At 40.5% G+C, this 16635-nt stretch overlaps 1 long non-coding RNA gene across 1 annotated transcript; it reads left to right on the top strand.

Moving 5' to 3' along the window:
- The first annotated feature begins 15 nt into the window (after nt 1–15).
- Nucleotides 16–13828, top strand: LOC139039920 (uncharacterized). Its single transcript, XR_011493297.1, has 2 exons — nt 16–604; nt 13554–13828. It is a non-coding gene; the product is annotated as an uncharacterized lncRNA (long non-coding RNA).
- Nucleotides 13829–16635: the final 2807 nt, after the last annotated feature.

Consider the following 16635-nt stretch of genomic DNA (forward strand, 5'->3'; position numbering starts at 1 on the left):
GCGAGGGTTCTCCCTTCTTCTGGGCAACTCCAGGGCGGGGCAACACGGCGGAGCGCGGTTTCTTATGTTTACAGGATTGTCGGTGTCCTTCGGTCCGTTCTGTGAATAAATATTGAAAACTCAAGAATTTATTGCTAAGGCAAGAATGTCGATTGCACTGTAATGCGGCAGAGGACAAGATAATGAGGCTCCTGCTCTCCAGGGAAGTTACTTAAATGGAGGAATATGAGCTTTTATTTGGCATGTAGTAATCGTTTTGTAAGCGTTTGTTAAATTAAGGTGGGATGGGTTTCTAGACAGAAAAAGAAGTGAAATAATTTCAGATTATAGTAAGAGCCATAACTTGGTGGGGGTGGTCGGGTTGAGCTTTTTCAATTAGGGTGTTGAGAGAAAACTCGGGGTAACAATTTAGCTAAGAGTTGTACTAAGAGGAGGTGACCAATTGGAGCCTGGGTAAAAACTCAGGTTATTTTGCCTGGTGGAAGGCACAGCAAAGACAAAGCCCATGAAACAGAAAAAGACTTGGTGTGTTTCAAAAACTGAGTATCCTGTGTGACTGGAGAGTGAGGTTAAAGACCTTGAGAAGGGCCAGGTCATGATTAAGGTAAGGAGTGTGGATTTTATTATAAGTCCTCTGAAGTCTCCTTGGTAGTTCCTTCTCATCTTTCAAGCATTTTCATGAGTACCTTGGGATTTAGGACCTTTTCTCTGTCTAGGCCAATGCCCTAAGTGATATCATTCAACCTAACGGCTTTAAATGTGATCTATGCATTGACAACTCCCAAATTATAGTCCCAACACAGACTATTAGTTAAGCACAGACTCACATATATCCAATTGCTTACCCAACATCTCAACATTAACATGTCCACAACCAAACTCCCCCATGTGGCTCATCAAAACCTGCTCCTTTTGCACTCTTCTCCTCCTTAGTGAATGTCAACTCCATCTGTCCAGTTGCTCAGACTCAAGACCTTGGAGTCATCCTTGACTTTTCTCTCTCTCTCTTACACTTTACATTGAATCCACCAACAAATCCTTTGGTTCTAACCTTTAAAGCATATCCAGATCCAATCACTTCACACCATCTCCAAAGTTAATCCCTAGTCCAAACCACCATCTCTTGCTTTGATTTTTGGAGTAGGCTCTTCACTAATCACCTTGCTTCCCCCTCTTTTCCTCCTATGGTTTATTCTCCATACAGCAGCCTTTTAAAAGTCAAATTATGCTCAAAACCCTCCAAGCCTTATCTCACTCAGAGTAAAAGATGTAAGTCTTATGATGGCCTAAAAAGTCCTAGATCATCTGGACCGATTACATCTCTGACCTCATCTTCTCCATTTTCTCCTCTTGCTCACTCTACCCCAGCCCTAAGCAATCACTAATCTACTTTCGGTCTATAGATTTCCCTATTCAGGACTTTCATATGAATGGAATCACATAATCTGTGGCCTTTTTTCACTTTGCATAATGTTTTCAAGGTTCATCCAAGTTGTAGCATATATCAGTACTTCACTCCTTTTTATAGCCAAATAATATTTCATTGTATGGATATATCACATATCGTTTACCCATTCATCTGCTGATGGACATTTGGGTGGTTTCTACCTTTTGGGTACTATGAATAATGCTGCTATAAACTTTTATGTACACATTTTTATGTGGACATGTTTTCATTTCTCTTGGGTATACACCCAGAGGTGAAATTACTGGTTTTTATGGTAACTCTATGTTTAATCATCTGAGGAACTGCCAAACTGTGCTATAATTTTGCAAGATGTTACCACTGGAGGAAACTGGGTAAAGGGTATATGGGATCTCGCTGTATTGTTTCTTAGCTCTGCATGCGAATCTACTATCTCAGAATAAAAGTTTATTTTAAAAAAATGATTCCTAGATTTTGGGCTTAAGAAACTGGAGGGGTGGCACAGTGGCACAGCGGTTAAGTGCGCACATTCTGCTTTGGCGGCCCAGGGTTCACTGGTTCGGATCCCGGGTGCGGACCGATGCACCACTTGGCAAGCCATGCTGTGGTAGGCGTCCCACATATAAAGTAGAGGAAGATGGGCATGGATGTTAGCTCAGGGCCAGTCTTCCTCAGCAAAAAGAGGAGGATTGGCAGCAGTTAGCTCAGGGCTAATCTCCAAACAAAAAAAAAAGGAACTGGATACCTGCTGATGACTATGGGAGAAGAATGGCAAAGAAATATGTATGGGTGCTAAAATCAGGAATTCTGGTTCAGACAGAATAAGATATTAGACATCCAAGTGGTGATGTTCGTATACAAATGGAGATCTATTCTGGATCAGTCGATATAGTTGTTAATCACTTACCATGCATGGAACCTTGTACTAGATGTTTTCAAGAATTTGCGAGTATGATATGATCTCTGCCATCCTGCCATTTAGAGTATTGTTAGGAAAGAAAAGCTGAATTCCCATGAAGCAGAGAATACATGATAGTATAGGGTGCTACACTGGGGGGATAGTAGCCTCTGTAGCCTCCGAGAGTTAAGAAATGATAGCTGTAATTTTAAGTTTCCTGGAAGCTCAGACACTACAGTTGTAATAGAATTTAGACAGGAAAAGCGGAAGTTAAAGAGAGAAATAGCAAGAACTAAGGCTTCCAACAGAAGTGAGCTGCGGCGGAGGAAGGAAGGAAGCAGATGGCAGTATGGAAACTTGCCATAAATGAACAGAGAGTATCTTTGAGAAGCAGAAACAAATAAGATGCAATTCAATTTGAAAAACATTTTAAACTTTTATCATATGCAGTGTACTAGGCTAGGTGTTAATGGGAATATATAATCGTAATAGCTACTCTCTGTCCACAGAAGCTTTCAATCTGATAGTGGACAATTATTCACTCATTCATGCAATGTAAATTGAACACTTACAATGTGCTAAGTACTGTTCTAGGTCCTGGGCGTACAGCTGTAAAGAAAAGAAACCACCTTCTCTAAAGAAGCTTATATTCAAATGGAAGGAGACAGATAAAAGCATATATATATATATATTTTGTGTGTGTGTGTGTGTGGAAGATTAGCCCTGAGCTAACTACTGCCAATCCTCCTCTTTTTGCTGAGGAAGACTGGCCCTGAGCTAACATCTGTGCCCATCATCCTCCACTTTATATGTTGGACACCTACCACAGCATGGCTTGCCAAGCGGTGCCATGTCCACACCCGGGATCCCAACCGGCGAACCCCAGGCAGCCAAAGCAGAACATGCGCACTTAACTGCTTCACCACCAGGCCAGCCCCAAAAGCATATTAACAAATATATACTCCGTCAGGTGGTGATAAATGCTATGAAGAACAATATGCAAGGTAAAAATTAGAGAATGATCGAGAAAGGTTGCTAATTTTATCAAGTGGTCAGGGAAGACCTCTCAGATAGGAAGAATTTGACAAAAGCCCTGAAGGAAGTGAGGGAGCCTTGAGGCTCCCTAGAGGAGGAAAGTTCCAGGTGAAGGAATATTAAGTACAAGCAAAATTTTGCTTGGTATCCTTGAGGAATAGTAAGAAGACTAGAAATTCAAAAGCTGATTCAGCAAGAGGAAGGGTGGTAGAAGATGAGTTCAGAGAGGGAGTGGGGAGCCAGATGACAATGTTTTGTAGGCCACAGGAAGGACTTTGAGTTGTATTCTGAAATTAGGTAGGAAGCTATTGGAGAGTTTTGAGCAGAGAAATCACATAATCAGAGTTATGCTTTAAAAAGACCACTTTGAAGGTTTGGGGGAAGTTGGGCGGACAAGCATATACACAGAGAGACCAGTTAAGAGACTATTGACATAATTCAAGCAAGAGATGATAGTGGCTTAGATGAGAGTGGTAGCATTGAAACAGCTGTGGACAGTAGTGAAATTCTGAATATATTTTGGATGCAAAGCTATCAAAATTTGCTAATGGATTGGATGAGAAAGAGAAGGGTGAAAGATGACTAAGGTCTGGAAGAACTAAAAGGCCATTTACTGAGATGAGCAAGGGTGCGATGGATGCATGTTTTAGAGAGGAGAGAAGTCAAGAGTTTAGTTTTGGACATATTATGTTTGGGATGCCTATTAGACATACAAGAGACCGATCTCCTAGGCGGAGATACTGAGATACTGATTAGGCAGTGGTACATATGAATCTGAAATTCAGGAGAAAGATAAGAGCTGAAGATAGAAAACTAGATCTTGTCAACCTATTGATGAAATTTGAAATAATGGGACTGGATAAGTGTGTGTTTGGAAAAGAGATGAGGTGAGCTAAATCATAGACACTTCAACTTGTAGAGGTTGAGACAATTCAGACCAAGTGAAGCAGCTGGAGAAAGACTGGCAGTAAGTGGAGGAGAGAAGAGGAACACAAGAAAGTGATGTCCCAGGCGCCAGAGGAGGAGAGTGGTCCGAGCAGCAAGGAGCAATGAACTATGTCAAATGGTGCTGTTAGTTCAAGATGATGACTGAATATTACCCTTTGGCTTTGAAAAATATACAGGTTATTGATGAGCTTGATAAGAGCAGGTTCAGTGAGTGGTGGATAGACGTCTGTTTGGTGTGAGCTCAAAGATGGTAGGAAAGGAAGTGAAACAACATATATAAAGATATCTTTTGAGGAATTTTACTAGAAAGGGAAGCAGTGAAATGGAGTGATCGATGTGAGGTCTAGGGAAGGTGTTTTAAAAGATGTGTGTATGCTGATGGACATGATACAATACACTTATGTAAATAACTGTAATGGAAGGCTAGAGTATTATGAGAAGGTGTAGGATATATGAGAAGAGCATGGAGTCCTAATCTGACTGATCCCAAACAGAAATTGATTTTCACTGTGAGTAGAGAAAATAGAGAAAGCATGGTGGATTGGTTGTCTTTTGTATTGAGACTGCTGACTTTTACAACAGATATGGAAGAGAGCACCGTAGGTGGTTCAGGAACAACTCAAACACTGTAGAGACACAAAAACGGGAAAATGTAAGAAATATTTGAGAAAGACAACTTGGGAAGTTAGCCCAAGGTTGAAGACTATAAGGGGAGGATATGCCAGAAAAGGAAGACCAGGGCCAAATAGTAGAAAGCTCATGTGAGGAATTTGAAATTTATCTGAGGTCATGAGGATCCTTAAAGTATTTTTGAGTATGAGAGGGAATAATCCTATCTGTGTTTCAGGAAGGTAATTCTGACGGTTGTGTGGACAGTGGATTAGCTAGGTGAAATGCAGCCAGGCTGTGGAAGCTCTTCAAAACCAGACTGGGAAACTTGGATTTGATCAGATAGGCAACGGGAGCCACTCATTAAGTTCTTAAATAAAAAAGGCATGAAGACAGTGGTGTTTTGTCTTTTAAAATTAAACTGGAAGTGATTTACAAGATGGATTAAAGTGGTGACAGATTGGAAACTCTGCTGATTTGCCTGGCTTTTCCCCTGGAATTTTCCTTGCTGGTTTGTGAAAATATCCTATTTCTTTTTATAAAAGAGATTTAGCCCCAAATATGGAAAATCTGACTTTCTTGCTTTAGTCTCTTCCTAGTATTTTAGTTAAAAAGAGATACTACAGAGGAAGGACAGGCAAGGCCTCACCTGGTAGTATCTAGGTGGTATCAGGTGAAGCCTTTGATTTTCATACCTTCATCAAATATTCATTGAATGCTTTCTACTTGCTGATCACCATGTTGGGCTCTGGGGAAATAAAGAAAGGAAACCAGTCCCAGCCTGCAATGAGATTATGGTGTAGTGGGGGTGGCAAGCATACAAAATGTAAAATAATCATAGCACAATGTGAGAGTGTCTATGCACAGAGTGCTCCTGGGAGTCCAGGGGAGAAAGTGACTGGCTGCCAGAGAAAGTTGGAGCTGCATGGAGAAGGTAACATTTGGCTTCCTCTACCTGAGAAGGTGTTCAGCTGGCTAAGGAAAGGAGAGAGAATGTTTCAGGTAGAGGGAAGAGCAGGCACACAGGCTTGACAGTGAAAAAAAGCTTAATGTGGTTGGAGACTTTGTGCCTAGAGGGCAGCATGTGTGATGTCGAGTAGTAGGACGTGAGTCTGTATTGAGGGGTGAGGGCCGAATTGTCAAGGGTGCTGTGGACTATGCTGAGGAGTTTCAATTCTATCCTGCAGGCTGATTTTCCTGTTGACTCTTTTAACAACTCCCTTCGCCATACCCTCCCCTATCTTTCTAGTTCAGGCTCTGATCATTGCTGATACGGATTAGCAATTAGTCTTCCACAGGGTCTCCCTGTCACTGGTCCTGCACCCATCTAATCTGCCCTTCATGCTGCTGTCTAGGTGATCAGAATGCACATCTAATCCTGTTATGGGCTGAATTGTGCCCCCTACCAAATTTATATGTTAAAGTCCTAATCCCCAGTACCTCAGAATGTAACTGTATTTGGAGGTAGGGTTTTTAAAGAGGTGATTAGGTTAAAATGAGGTCATTAGGTGAGCCCTAATCCAATATAACTTGGGTCCTAATAAGAAAAGGAGATTTAGGACATAGACATGTACAGAGGAAAGACCACATGAAGATGCAGGGAGAAGATGGCCACACAAGCCAAGGAGAGAGGCCCTAGAAGAAACAACCCTGCCAACACCTTGAACTTGGACTTCTAGCCTTCAGAATTGTGAGAAAATAATTTTGTGTTGTTTAAGTCACCCAATCTCTGGTACTCTGTTTTGGTAGTCCTAGAAAACTAATACAGTTAGCACTTCCTTTTTCATATAGTATAAAGTCAAAACTTCTTAGCATATAATGTAAAGGTCTTTAGAACCTTCTCTCTCCAGAACCCTACACCCCTTCCACACTAAGTTTTGCTCAAACAAGCCACCCAGTTTATTGTTTTTTTTTTTTTTACTTGCTGTCCAGCAGCTCCTTCCATCGAAAATGCCCTTCTGCCCCCTCGCACCCTGTTGACTACCTCTTCACTTTTTAAGACTCAGATGAAGCATCGTCTTCACTAGTGTGTTTCCCATTAGCAGAGCATGTCTGAAGTAATCACTCCCTCCTTCTGCCTCTCTCTACTGGCAGCAAATTTTATCTCAGAGCCTATTAACATTGTACCTCACTTTTTTTTTCACATTTGTTTCCACCTACTAGACTGTAAACATCTTGAGTATAAGTATAATTATCTTGATATCTATGAATAACTGTCTTTCTAGTCTCAATTCCTGTCTTAGTACCTGACATAGAAGTATGTGATAAATGCTCTATAAATGAATAAATATGCATAGAGCCTTGATATTCAGACGTGCATGTTCTTGAAAGAAGTTCATCCATAGTTTGGTATAGTCTAATGAATGCCTATCACTACTGCTGTAGTGGACATATTTTTAGAATGCTCATGCCTCCTGACTCATGCCTCTCTTAGATATTTCTAAATAACATTATTTTTAATCCAGTTACCTGTTTTATACACGGCATGCTCATGCCTATTGAATTGTAATATGTCTGCCTTCTTTAGTTATGTTTCCAGTTCATTTATTCAGCACACATTTATTCAGTCCCCATTCTGTGCCAGACACAGTGCTAGATTCTGAGGGTAAGAAAATGACTAAAATGCTGTTCCTACATAAAGGAACTCACAATTAGGGAGAAGAGACCGATTCATAAACCAACAATTATACTGCTGTGTGGTAAGTGCAATGATAGAGATGTGCGTGAGATATTAATGGAGTGGTTTGATTCGATTGAAAGTACAGACATATATCTAGGTGTTTTCCTTTTTTTTCCCCAAAATAATTATTGCTTCTTGGAGTGTGTATCTTCAGAAGATGACTTTTTCCTGACCTTATTCCTTTGCTCTGGAGGGACCTTATGGAACTCCTCATGTACGGATTCCGTCTAATGCCTGTGTGAGAATTTCCAGAAGCCTCAGTCCTGCTGTCATCCTCATTAAAGAATCACACAGAGGGAAGGCGCTTTCGGAGGACTTAAATCCCCTTCTTTCTTCACTTACCACCTCATATAAAGCTAGGATTGACAGCTAATTCTACTCTATCTGAGACCTTATAATATGTGAAGTGAAGAATATTGGGCAAAGGGAACCACCACTGCTTTTTCTCATCTGTCCCCAGTGTTAGGACCTGGAATGTGGCTACCCCATTCTTTGGGTGAAAGTAGAAATTCCCAGTTGGGACTATTTCAGGGGAATCTGAAACAATTGTGATGAATCTGAAAGAGTTGACAAGCTAATATAAACTGCTAGCCGCTTCAGGACATAATTAAAATACCTGTGTATCTGTTCAAATGCTTCTAATTCTGTGTGTCTTTTATAGAATATTCCACATCTGTGTTATCGTTCTTTAAAAAGTCCTGCAGTCTGGGGGCCGGCCTGGTAGCGCAGTGGTTGAGTGCGCACGTTCTGCTTCTCGGCTGCCCAGGGCTCACGGGCCTGCATCCTGGGTGCGGACGTGGCACTGCTTGGCAAAAAGCCATGCTGTGATAGGCGTCCCACGTATAAAGTAGAGGAGGATGGGCACGGATGTTAGCTCAGGGCCAGTCTTCCTCAGCAAAAAGAGGAGGATTGGCAGTAGTTAGCTCAGGGCTAATCTTCCTCAAAAATTAATTAATTAATTAAAATTAAAAGTCCTGCAGTCCAAATAAACACTTGCTGCCTGATTACCAAACCAACATGGTTGATTAATATACTTACCAATAGAAATAGAGTGATACTGAAAGTGCAGTACAAGCTCTAATAATGACAATTATCATGTGAACACATTCTCTTGTATGATAACAACCAGCTTTAATTATCTGGCCAAAAATATTATTTAGCATTTATTTGAAAAATTTGATGTGAAAAATATGGGCCCTTTAAGAAAGTAATTTTTAAATAAATTTTCCATGTTACTTTAAGTTATATATCTCAAGCCAGTGCTAGGATCTACTGGCCATGAGGGAATTAAGCGAGTATTGCATGCAAGACAAGTTACTTCTCATCTAGCCAAACAACAAAAGTAAATATTGAGATGATGTAGGGAGCCAAGCAGAATTTTCAGCCTGGAACCCAAACAGGAAACCAGGGTTTTCCAGGGTCTCTAGAGGCCCAATGCAGAAGAGTTAACTAGGAAGAAGAGTAAGTCTGTTCATGCTTGTGGTATACCCTTTGTCATATTGTATTTATCTATCTGTTTACACATCTGTCCCTTCCACTAAACCATGAGTTCTACCAGGTCAGGAATGAGGTGTATTTGCGTCTACACCAATGTACCTTTTGGAGGAAATAAAGAAAAGGGAAAGAAGGCCTGGAGGTAGCCCTAAAGAGGAATAACAGCTGGAATTCATTGGGAGGCACTTGGATATTTTAATATTATCAGACTAATCAGATAATATGAGACCATGGATATGGTTAGAGAAGTCTTCCCTGACTTTCCTATTTAGAATTAGCTTCCCCCGTTTTTTTCTTACCTTTTTTATTTCCCTCCCAGTGCTTATCACAATCTATAATGACCTTGTTTATTTGTTTACTGGTCTGCATCCTTCTCACCTTAAGATAATTCCGTGAAGGTAGGAACCTGATCTGTGGTCTTGTTCATTACTGCCCAATAACTGTTTGTTGCTTACTATTTGCTGAATGACTCTCTGAATGAATTAATATGTGTGATTTAGGCCAAATGAATATGTTTGTGTCCTGAAATTTTCTTACATTATAGAAGTTTACTTACAAACCAGGATACAGTGTGCAGAAGGGGAAGTAGAACTATTGAAAAAGGAAAGAACATAAAAAATGCCTTGAATCCTGGTATTTGATCTCTGAAAGGGAAATCTCCTCTTTTTATTCTCCTAAATGATAATGGAAAATTAACTCAATGCCAGTACTGGAAGGGAGTGGGTTATTGGTATTCTTATCTTTGAAGGCTTCTCTGAGTCCTGGAGATAGGAGATGAGGGAGTGCTCACAGCAGTTAAGCACCATTTATTTAACAAAAGTATTCTGTACATGCCATCTAACAAGAAGTGAGTGGGGCTACAAATATACAAGGAAGCCTAAGAGGAAGTTTGGGAGGAAGCAGCAGGTACCGAGCCGAGGTCCCAGTCTGTAGCTGCTGGAAAAGATCTGTGTACTAGCTTCACTGTTTTTCTCTTTTCTTCATTTCTTTTTGATTTTTAAAATGATTTCTTTTTTTTTTTTTTGAGGACGATTAGCTGTGAGCTAACATCTGCCTCCAATCCTCCTCTTTTTGCTGAGGAAGATTGGCCCTGAGCTGACATCTATGTCTATCTTCCTCTATTTTTTTATATGTGGGATGCCTGCCACAGCATGGCTTGATGAGCGGTGCAGATGTCTGTGCCTGGGATCTGAACCTGCCAACCAGGGCCACCGAAAGGGAGCAGGAGTTTAACTGCTGGGCCACCAGGCAGGCTCCTTTATCTTATTTTTTTAATAATAATTTTGTATGTGATTTGCCCTCAGTACTCTCCTGGTGCTCATTTCTATGGGAAATTAGGGTTTTTTCTGATACAGGGAGGCGAGTGGAGAAAAGCTTTCCTGACTTCAGCATGCTCCCCCTTCTGTTGTTTATGTGTAGTGATCAAAACTTTGGTGGTTTGCTCTCTGGGCTTCTCAGGCCCCGTTTCCTTCCCTCTGGACCTTTTCTTCCCTTCTTCCCAGTTGTCCCAGTGCTGCTGAGATTTATTCTACTCGCAGCAGCTTCTCTTCCTCAGTGTGGGGCCATGTCCCAGTCAGAGCACAGGGGAGTCACAGGTTTTAGAGTCACAGGGTGCTCTGCTGCTCCGGGCCCTGGGCTGGAGCATCGTCCCTGCGGGAGCAGACACAGCGTTCGCTCCTGCATAGGCTGCTGCGCGCTGGCGGCTGCTGAGCCCGGGCGGCCGCGCGCTCCCGGCGCCGAGCCCGCGCCTGCGCCTGCGGGCCCCTGAGCGCACCTGCCCGGGCTACCGCCGGGCCTCGGCTTCGCTGCGGCCGCCGGCTGCCTGCCTTCTTGCTCCCGCACAGATCCTGAGAATCTGTGACTGTTGGGGTCTGGCCCCACCCGCTTGTATTTTGGGGTCCCCTATCTTTGTTGTAAATGTTGCCCAGGCCTCTTGGTTTCGCCATGGAGTTGCTCTGTTTTTGTTGTTTGTTTTTGCTTTTTGTTTGTAGGAATTCAAGGATTTAAAACTTGGGCTTCTGCCCTCTCGCCCGAATCTCCCTCAGCTGCGTTTAAAGCTGGGACAAACCTGGGACCAAGCAGATATGACCTTCCACCCAGGCTTTTTGAATTAAACAGCCGTCCTAAATATTTATCAAATGTATTGACCCTCTTTATCCCTCTCACTACTCCCTTTACATGTAGCAGCTTCTTTCTTTCTAAACAGTTCTGCTGTGTTCAGCTTTGCCTTCACCCTCCATGCTTGGCCTAAGTAATCTCCCTAACGTGCAGATATGACCATATCACTCCCCTATTCCTACAGAATAAATCCTGAACTCCGTGCCAGGGCATACAAGACCCTCCATAACACGGACCTTTCTCTCTCTTTTGTCTGACTTCCTGTTGCATCACCTTCAAACCCTGTGCATGAAGAATACTGAGTTCCTTGTGATCACACGCATATATGGCATTGTTTCAAGCTTCAGTGCTTTTGTGCATCTTATGGCTTCTGCTTCAAATGTCTTTCCCACCTTTCTTCTGCTGGCTAATTCTTTTGTTTTGTTTTGTTTTTTTCATTTATTTATTTATTTTTTGAGGAAGATTAGCCTTGAGCTAACATCTGCTGCCAGTCCTCCTCTTTTCTGAGGAAGACTGGCCCTGAGCTAACATCAGTGCCCATTTTACTCTACTTTATATGTGAGATGCTTGCCACAGCATGGCTTGCTGGGCGGTGCCATGTCCGCACCCCAGATCCAAACCTGCGAACCCTGGGCTGTCGAAGCAGAATGTGTGCGCTTAACTGCTGCACCACTGGGCTGGCCCTGCTGGCTAAATCTTATTCGACGTTCCAGGCTTAACTGCCCTCCCCTGGGATTCCACAGCATCTTGTAGTTCTTGATGTACATGATCTGATGAAGTGTCTCCTCCACTTAAAAGTAAACTAGAGACCATATCTTACCTTTGTGCCCCCGCATCAAGTACAGTGCCCTGCATATAGATAATATTAACATTTTCACTGCTTCCTGCTTCTACCTGTCTTTTCTGAGTCATTTTACCTGCTCTTGGTACATCAACTATGCCCTATTTCATCTCCCGCCATGGTACATTAAAAGTAAAATATATCAAATTTCTCTCAGTGGCTCAGGCACTTCTTCTGAGCTCCAGATCACTTATTCACCTGCTTGGGTAACATCTGCACTTGTTTAATCCAAAATCAAGATCCGGCTCTCCACTAGTGTCCCCTTTCTTGGTCAATGGTACCTTGTTGATCATACCAGAAAAGAGGAGTCGTGCTAATGCATTCTGTTTTCTAAACCCCCCAATCATCAAGTCTTCTTGATTCCACCTTCCAAGCATCTCTCAGATCCTTCCTTTTCTCTTATCCACTGTTGCTACCACCACTTGAAGCCATGTCATCTCTCACCTGAAGCCATTAAAAGTAGATTTCTAATCATATCCCTGTATCCACTCTTGACTTTGTCTAATCTATTTTACATATGATGGACAAAATTACTCTTTGAAAATGAAAACCTGATCATATTGTCCTCTGCTTAAAAGCAAATCATGGCCTTTCATTGATCTTAGCATGAAGTCTGAAAATCTTTAAAGTGGCCTCTAAGTTCCTGTTCTTCCTTTCACCCACTGGCTTCCTTTAAATTCCTCAAATTCAGCCAGCTCCTTCCTATCACCCGGTTATGCTAGTTCCTATGCCTGGATGCTCCACGCCATCCTCCTTACCCCCTTACCAGCCCAAACTCATACTTTAGCTTTCATGTGGTAAATATTTCTCTGCTCTTCTTTATATTACATATGTATGTATCCCTAAACAACATAGTTTTGTTTCTGAACTTTGCATAAATGAAATCATGTTGTATGCATCCTTTTGTGACTTGTATTTTATATTCAACCTTGCATTTGAAGGATTCATCCATGTTGCTTGAATGTACACTTTGTTCATTTTCATTGCTCTATAATATTCCACCGCTTCTTAAAATCTACTCTAGAGCTGATGAACTTTAGGGTTACTTCCAATCTGGGGCTGTAATGAACTATGAATGATGCTACTATGAACCTTCGTATACATATATCCTGGTCTACCTGTGCATCTATTTCTTCAGGGTATATACCTTTGAACTTTGGCAGGTAACACCAAACTGGTTTCTAAAGTGAGCATTCAAGATTACACTGATATACTCCATCAAGAGAATATGAGAGTTATTGTTGCTACACATCCTTGCTGACACTTTTTAATTCATGCCAATCTGATGGAGGTATATTTTGCATATACTTTCATAATAAATTGATGCTTATAAAATAATAATATGACAATATGTGGTTAGTTGTTTCCATAGATGGCCACAACAATACCTCCAACCCCACATACCCTTCTGCAATGTGATTTTGTAACTCCTCCATTAAAAAGTGGAGTCTATTTCTTTTCCCCCTAAATCTAGGCTGATGCCATGATTTGCTTTGGCTTCTAGGTCTAGGTGTTAAGAAGACCTGCAGCTTCCACTTTCATTCTCATGAGATCCAGCTGCCATATAAATAAACTCAGACTACACTACTGAATGATGAGAGACTGTGTAGGAAGAGCGAGGCCAAGCCTCTATTTCAACTAGTCCAGCTAAGCTGCCAGACACACGAGTGAAGCCTTCTTAGACGTTCCAGCCTCAGTCAAGCTTTCAGCTGAATGCAGCTGCATGAGTGAACCCAGAAAATACTATATACAGAAATAAAAAATGGTTATTTTAAGCCACTAAGTTGTGGAGATTTTGTTATGTTGCAGTAGATAAATGAATCACAATATATATCAAAGGCCTTTACCTTCCATATCAATTTCCTTCTTTTAACCATCTATCTTAAATATTTAAAAGTGAAGTTTTTAAATGTGTATAAAAATGTTCATTGTAGTGCTATTTACATCTTTTTAAAGTGGAAACAACTTCTATGTTTAAAGTTTGGAATACAGAGTAATAAAATAAATTATGATGCTTTCATAAGATAAAACATTCTACAGCCAAAACTATGTTGAAAGGATTTTTAATGACAGAAAATGCTGAAGAAAAATATCAAGTGGTAATGGCAGAGTTATATATATATATATATATATATATACCTTTTTTTCATGTTAAAAAATTGTACATAAGGGGTCAGCCCAGTGGCGTAGTGGTTAAGTTTTCATGCTCCACTTCAGTGGCCCAGGGTTGGCAGGTTCAGAGCCCTGGTGCAGACCTACACACTACTCACCAAGCCAAGCTGTGGTGGCATCCCACATACCACATAGAAGAAGACTGGCATAGGTGTTAGCTCAGCAACAATCTTGCTCAAGCAAAAAAGGAAGACTGGCAACAGATGTTAGCTCAGGGCCAATCTTCCTCACCAAAAAAAAAAAAACAAACAAACAAATGTACATAGAAAACACTGGAAAAAATAAATCAATATATTAACAATGGTTTGGTGATTTTGATTTAAATTTTACCATTCTTTGAAAGTTTTCTAGGAAAGGATACATTACTTACATAATGAAAGAAAAGCTGCTAATGTCATTTTGGGGGCTAGTAGAAAAACTTCAGTCAAATTTTACATGCCCTGGCAGAGAAAACACCCCTGCTTTTTAAGTTGTAGTCTGTGGTACTCTGCTTCCCCTGGTGGCAATCAGTTCAAATTTCAGGAACAAACCTAAAGGCTTGGTAGCCCAGATCTTTGAAATTTAGACAACAGAGTTTCTAACTCTTTATTTTTCTAAATTAAAAAGAAACCTACTATTTTACTGTTAGAATTATTTCATAGAAGAAGGGACATTTCGAAGTCCTAAATGTAGGACGAACATAATCTCAAAATAAAGGACAGTCCTTTTAAGACATTTAACTTTACGTTAAAACTCACTATGGACTCAAATTTTAATTTGCCATGGACTGGTGGAAACTTTGGGAGACTGGCTCAAAAAAGAAAAAACAACACTAAAATTTAAAATTACACAAAGACAGCAAATGTCATATATATTCTTCCTCGGTAGAAAACCACCTAGAGTTCCCAATAAAATTATCTTTAAAGTTGAGAGTAGTGGACTTCTAGAGTTCTAAGTTAGACTTCCTTCGAGGGCAGAGTTTCTCTAACTGCAGGTGCTTATTTAATATTCAGTCTCAGGGGCCCTATTAATATTGAATCCTTGGGACTGTGGCCTAGGAATGTACACTTTTAACAACATCCTCAGGGAAGAGTTACATACTTAAAATTGAAGGAAAGGTAATTTTTTTTTTTTTTGAACAAGATAGGCCTTGAGCTAACATCTGCTGCCAGTCCTCCTCTTTGCTGAAGAAGACTGGCCCTGAGCTAACATCTCTGCCCATCTTCCTCTACTTTATATGTGGGACGCCTACCACAGCAACCCAGGATCCAAACCCGCGAATTCCGGGCCACCAAAGCGGAATGTGGGAACTTAACCACTGCGCCACCAGGCCAGCCCCTGGGAATGTCATCTTTTAAGGGTTCTCTATCTTGATCTGCTTGGTGGATCATGGCTGTAACATACGTAAAAATTCATCAAGATGTATACTTAATTTGTATGTTTTATGTCAGTTACACCACAATAAAAAGTAAAAAGAAACAAAAAATACTAGGAATTACACATTACTTCAGCAAAATAAATAAACCTATTGTTTAGTAAATTTTAATTAATACTCATAATTTTTATATTTCTTGTTCTGAAGCAAGTTATTTTGCATTTTTGTTAGGAAATTTAGGCATTGGCCATTTTAGAAACAACCTTTTACACAGTTTTGGTTAAAATAGTCTTGATTTTTTTAATGGAAATACAATTCTAGTTTATAGCCAAATTTATTTGTTTGAAAAACAAGCCATCACTTTGTATTCTTGATAGATAAAATTCATTATTTTAGATTTAAAAATTTTTGTATTTCTTTAGAAAGTTGATGTTTCAAATAAATGGTACTTTTAAAATCCCATAGTCTTTGTTTTGTGGATATGAAGAGATGAAAACTTCTGTAGGAAGGAAGAAAAAGAAAGGAAAGAAAGAAGGTGGAAAAAACAAGTGTCCTAAGGACAAAATATTCCTGCCCATCCTCTCAGAATAAATCCCTTCAAATAGCTTAAGACATTTTACACGTTATGATCTTTAGTTATATCTCTAACTATTTATTCTCTGATTTCTATGTAGAACAGCCTTCTTAACTGCATAATAGCTTATTGTTTAACACTTTACATTTGAACATATTTTGTAGCTGTTTCTACTGGTGTGTATTTACAAGCTTTATTATTATTTAAAATATTTGACTTACGGGGCTGGCCCCGTGGTCGAGTAGTTAAGTTCACACACTCCACTTCAGTGGCCCAGGGTTTCGCCAGTTCGGATCCTGGCCACGGACATGGCACTCCTCATTGGTCCATGTTGAGGCGGCGTCCCACATGCCACAACTAGAAGGACCGACACTAAAATATACAACTGTGTACTGGGGAGATTTGGGGAGAAAAATGTTGAAAAAAAATAGAAGATTGGCAACAGTTGTTAGCTCAGGTGCCAATCTTTAAAAAAATAAATAAATA

Source organism: Equus asinus, chromosome 12 (assembly GCF_041296235.1).
Source record: "Equus asinus isolate D_3611 breed Donkey chromosome 12, EquAss-T2T_v2, whole genome shotgun sequence".
Classification (NCBI taxonomy): Eukaryota; Metazoa; Chordata; class Mammalia; order Perissodactyla; family Equidae; genus Equus; species Equus asinus.